General features: G+C 41.2%; 1 pseudogene; it reads left to right on the top strand.

The window, feature by feature from the left end:
* The first annotated feature begins 1,531 nt into the window (after positions 1 to 1,531).
* Positions 1,532 to 2,336, top strand: LOC147363096 (tRNA (guanine(37)-N(1))-methyltransferase pseudogene; annotated as a pseudogene).
* The last annotated feature ends 3,215 nt before the right edge of the window (positions 2,337 to 5,551 follow it).

The raw sequence follows: 5,551 nt of genomic DNA, 5'->3' as shown, positions 1-5,551 counted from the left end.
TATTATAAACCAAATTGTTCAGTCACTAAGTCGTGTCTGACTCTGCGACTCCATGGACTGCAACATGCCAAACTTTCCTGTCCTTCACTATCTCTTGGAGTTTGCTCAAACTCATGTCCACTGAGTCAATGATGCCATCCAACCATCTCATCCTCTGTCACCTGCTTCTCCACATGCCCTCAATCTTTCCCAACATCACAGTCCTTTACAATGTGTCAGCTCTTCATATCAGGTAGCCAAAGTATTGTAGCTTAAGCTTTAGCATTGGTCCTTCTATTCAGTGTTAATTTCCTTTAGGATTGACTGATTTGATCTTGCAGTCCAAGAAACTCTTGAGTCTTCTCAAGCACCACAATTCAATGGCATCAATTCTTCAGTGCCCAGCCTTCTTTATAGACAAATATTTACAGAATACTCCCTCCAACATCAGAATATGAATTCTTCTCAATAGTCATTCTGCTAACATGGAAATTTCTCTAGGATAAACCTTGCCTTCAATTCAGCTCAGCCACTCAGATGTGTCTGACTCTGTGACCCCATGGAGTCAGTCACCAACTGTCCTTCACCAACTACTGGAGCTTGCTCAAACTCATATCGATCAAGTTGGTGATGCCATCCTACCATCTTATCCTCTATGGTCCCCTCTACTGCCTTCAATTTTCCCAGCATCAGGGTCTTTTCTAATCAGTCAGTTCTTTGCATCAGGTGGCCAAAGTATTGGATCTTCAGCTTCAGCATCAGTCCTTCCAATGAATATTCAGGGTTGTTTTCCTTTAGGATTGACTGGTTTGATCTCCTTGCAGTCCAAGGGACTCTCAAGAGTCTTCCTCAACACTACAGTTCAAAAGCATCAATTCTTTAGCACTTTAGCACTCAGCTTTCTTTATTGTCCAAATCTCACATCCATAAATGACTATGGGAAAAACCATAGCTTTGGCTAGAAGGACCATTGTTGGCAAAATAATGTGTTTGCTTTGTAATATGCTGTCTAGGTTGGTCATAGCTTTTCTTCCAAGGAACAAGTGTCTTTTAATTTCATGGCTGCAGTCACCATCTGCGGTGATTTTGGAGTCCAAGAAAATAAAGTCTTCCAATGTTTTCATTGTTTCCCCATCTATTTGCCATGAAGTGATGGGACTGGATGCCATAATCTTTGTTTCTTGAATGTTGAGTTTTAAGCTAGCTTTTTCACTCTCCTCTTTCACTTTGATCTACAGACTCTTTAGTTCTTCACTTTCTGCCATAAGGGTGGTGTTATCTGCATATCTGAGGTTATTGATATTTCTCCCAGCAATCTTGATTCCAGCTTGTGCTTCACCCAGCCTGGTATTTCTCATGATGTATTCTACATATAAGTTAAATAAGTAGGGTGACAATATACAGTCTTGATGTATTCCTTTCCCAATTTGGAACCAGTCTATTGTTCCACATCTGGTTCTAACTGTTGCTTCTTAATGTGCATACTTCTCAGAAGTAGGTAAGGAAGTCTGGTATTCCCATCTCTTGAAGAATTTTCCACAGTTTGTTTTGATCCTCACAAATCAATAATATTGATAATATCTACCAAAATTTCCAACTGGAAGTACTATCTGGAGAGGAGAATATGATGATCAAGTTTTGAGAAAGCAATTACACCTGTGAATTTGATTTTTCAAAAGTCTGTTGGAATCCTCATCTCCCCACAGAACACAGCCATGTCACAGAACTTCTCCAACCTGGGGAATGTCCTATTTGATGTTTTTCCTGGGGTGGGGTGGGCCCTTGCCATTCCAGCAGCAAAGAAAAACTGTGCTGTGTTTGCTAATAATCTCAATCCTGAATCTCATAAATGGCTACTGCACAACTGTAAATTAAATAAAGTGGACCAAAAGGTAAAAGCCTTTAACTTGAATGGGAAAGACTTCCTGCAAGGACCAGTCAGAGAAGAGTTAATGCAGCAGCTGGGGCCACTGTCAAAAGAAAGAAAATATTCTGTGCACATTGTCATGAATTTGATGAATTTGCCAGCAAAGGTTATTGAGTTTTTCAACTCTTTCAAAGCACTCTTAGATGGACAGCCATGTGGCAGTGAACTCCTTCCCATTGTGCACTGTTACAGCTTTTCCAAAGGTGCTAATCCAGCTAGGGACGTTCAGCAATGAGCTGGAACTGTGTTAGGCATCTTCTTGGAGGCATGTAGTTCAGTTCACCTAGTAAGAAATGTAGTCCTTAACAAGGAAATGCTATACATCACTTTTCAGATTCCTGCTGCTATACTTTACAAGAACCAGACTGTAAATCAAGACAATCATGAAGATCCACCTCTTAAACACCAGAGGGCAGATAAAGACTTTTAAGAAGAAAAAACACAAATTGCTTTAGTCCCTTAATTGGAAATATTTTCTCCATCTCCCCACTAGAGTTTGTGCTAGTGAACTATCATTTGTATGATTTCTAATATTTTACCATTCAGTTACTTTAGTATTGAACCCTTTTATTTTACTCTGGCTGGCTTCCCTGGTGGTCAGATGGTAAAGAATCTGCCTGCAATGCAGGAGACCTAGGTTCGATCCCTGCATTGGAAAGATCTCCTGGAGAAGGGAATGGCAACCCACTCCAGTATTCTTGACTTGAGAATGCCATCGGCAGAGGTGCCTGGTGGGCTATAGTCCATAGGGTTGCAAAGAGTCAGACATGACTGACAGACTAACACACTCACAGTCAAAGGCTTTAGCATAGTCAATGCAGCAGAAGTAGATGTTTTTCTGGAACTCTCTTGCTTTTTCGATAATCCAACGAATGTTGGCAATTTGATCTCTAGTTCCTCTGCCTTTTCTAAATCCAGCTTGAACATCTGGAATTTCTAGGTTCACATTCTGTTAAAGCCTAGCTTAAAGAATTTTGAGCATTACTTTGCTATCCTGTGAAATAAGTGCAACTGTGAAGTAGTTTGAACATTCTTTGGCATTGCTTTTCCTTGGGATTGTAATTAAAATTGACCTTTTCCAGTCCCGTGGCCCCTGCTGAGCTGTCCAAATTTGCTGGCATATTGAGTGCAGCACATTAACTGTCTCATCTTTTAGCATTTGAAGAAGCTCAGCTGGAATTCCACCGTCTCCAGTAGCTTTGTAGTGATGCTTCCTAAGGCCCACTTGACTTCTTATTCCACGATGTCTGGCTCTTGGTGGGTGGTCACACCATAGTGGTTATCTGGGTCATTAAGATCTTTTTTGTACAGTTTTTTTTCTGTGTATTCTTGCCACTTATTCTTAATATTTCTGCTTTGGTTAGGTCCATACCATTTCTAAAAAGCCTCTTGATGAAAGTGAAAGAGGAGAGTGAAAAGGTTGGCTTAAAGCTCAACATTCAGAAAACGAAGATCATGGCATCTGGTTCCATCACTTCATGGGATCATGAAGTGGTCCATAAAGACCATGAAGTCTTTATTTTTTGGGGCTCCAAAATCACTGCAGATGGTGACTGCAGCCATGAAATTAAAAGACGCTTACTCCTTGGAAGGAAAGTTATGACCAACCTAGATAGCATATTCAAAAGCAGAGATATTACTTTGCCAACAAAGGTCTGTCTAGTCAAGGCTATGGTTTTTCCAGTGGTCATGTATGGATGTGAGAGTTGGACTGTGAAGAAAGCTGAGCGTTGAAGAACTGATGCTTTTGAACTGTGATGTTGGAGAAGACTCTTGAGAGTCCCTTGGACTGCAAGGAGATCCAACAAGTCCATTCTAAAGGAGATCAGTCCTGGGTGTTCACTGGAAGGACTGATGCTGAAGCTGAAACTCCAATACTTTGGCCACCTCATGTGAAGAGTTGACTCATTGGAAAAGACCCTGATGCTGGGAGGGATTGGGGGCAAGAGGAGAAGGGGATGACAGAGAATGAGATGGCTAGATGGCATCACCGGCTTGATGGATATGAGTTTGAGTGAACTCTAGGAGTTGATGATGGACAGGGAGACCTGGTGTGCTGTGATTCATGGGGTCACAAAGAATTGGACATGACTGAGTGACTGAACTGAACTGAACTGATACCATTTCTGTCCTTTATTGTGCCCATCTTTGCATGAACTATTTCCTTGGTATCTCCAGTTTCCTTGAAGAGATCTCTAGTCTTTCCCATCCTATTTTTTCCTCTATTTCTTTGCATTGTTCATTTAAGACTTTCTTATCTTTACTTGCTACTCTCTGGAACTTTGCAGTCAGTCAGGTATATCTTAACCTTTATTCCTTTGCCTTTCACTTTTCCTCTTTTCTTGCTGCTAAGTCACCTCAGTCGTGTCCGACTCTGTGTGACCCCAGAGACGGCAGCCCACCAGGCTCCCCCATTCCTAGGATTCTCTAGGCAAGAACACTGGAGTGGGTTGCCATTTCCTTCTCCAATGCATGAAAGTGAAAAAGTCAAAGTGAAGTCGCTCAGTCGTGTCCGACTCTTAGCGACCCCAAGGACTGCAGCCCACCAGGCTCCTATGTCCATGGGATTTTCCAGGCAAGAGGACTGGAGTGGGGTGCCTCCTCAGAGAACCACTTCAGCTTCTTGCATTCTTTGGTTTGGCTTTGGTGACTGCCTCCTATATGATCTTTTGAGTCTCCATTGACAGTTCTTTAGGACTCTATCAGATATAATCCTTTGAATCTATTCATCACCACCACTGTGTAATCATAAGAGATTTGGTTTAGATCATACCCAAATGGTCTAGTGGTTTTCCCTGATTTCTTCACTTTAAGCAGGAATTTTGTAATAAGGAGCTAATGATCTGAGTCATAGTCAGCTCCAGGTCTCCTTTTTGCTGACTATAGAGAGCATCTTTATCTTTGGCTGCAAATATAATCAGTCTGATTTTGGTATTGACCATCTGGTGATGTCCATGTATAGAGTCATCTTTTGTGTTATTAGAAAAGGGTTTTTGCTCTGAGCAGCATGTTCTCTTGATAAAACTCTGTTAGCCTTTGCCCTACTTCATTTTGTACCCTAAGGCCAAACTTGCTGTTACTCCAGGTATCTCTTGACTTCCTACTTTTGCATTCCAGTCTCCTATGATGAAAAGGACATCTTTTTTTCGGTATTAGTCCTAGAAGATCTTGTACGTCTTCATAATACTGGTCAACTTAAGCTTCTTCAGCATTAGTGATTGGGGCATAGACTCGGATTACTGTGATGTTGAATAGTTTGGCTTGTTAAGAAACCGAGATCATACTGTTATTTTTTGGACTGCAACCAAGTATTGCATTTCTGACTCTTTTCTTGATTATGAGGACTTCCCCATTTCTTCTAAGTGATTGTTACACATAGTAGTAGATATAATGGTCATCTGAATTAAATTCACCCATTCCAGTCCATTTCAGCTCACTGATTCCTAAGATGTCAATGTTTACTCTTGCCATCTCCTGCCTGACAACATCCAATCTACTCATGGACCTTACATTCCAGGTTCCTATCCAATATTGTTCTTTACAGCATCAGACTTTACTTTCACTGCCAGATATATCCACAACTGGGCATCATTTCATCTTTGGACCAGCAGCTTCATTTTTTTTGGAGCTGTTAGTAATTGCCAT

The sequence above is a fragment of the Bos grunniens genome, chromosome 11 (genome assembly GCF_055505025.1).
Source record: "Bos grunniens cultivar Pamir isolate PY7600 chromosome 11, Bosgru_T2T1.0, whole genome shotgun sequence".
Lineage (NCBI taxonomy): Eukaryota > Metazoa > Chordata > Mammalia > Artiodactyla > Bovidae > Bos > Bos grunniens.
This window is presented reverse-complemented; position numbering and strand designations above follow the sequence as displayed.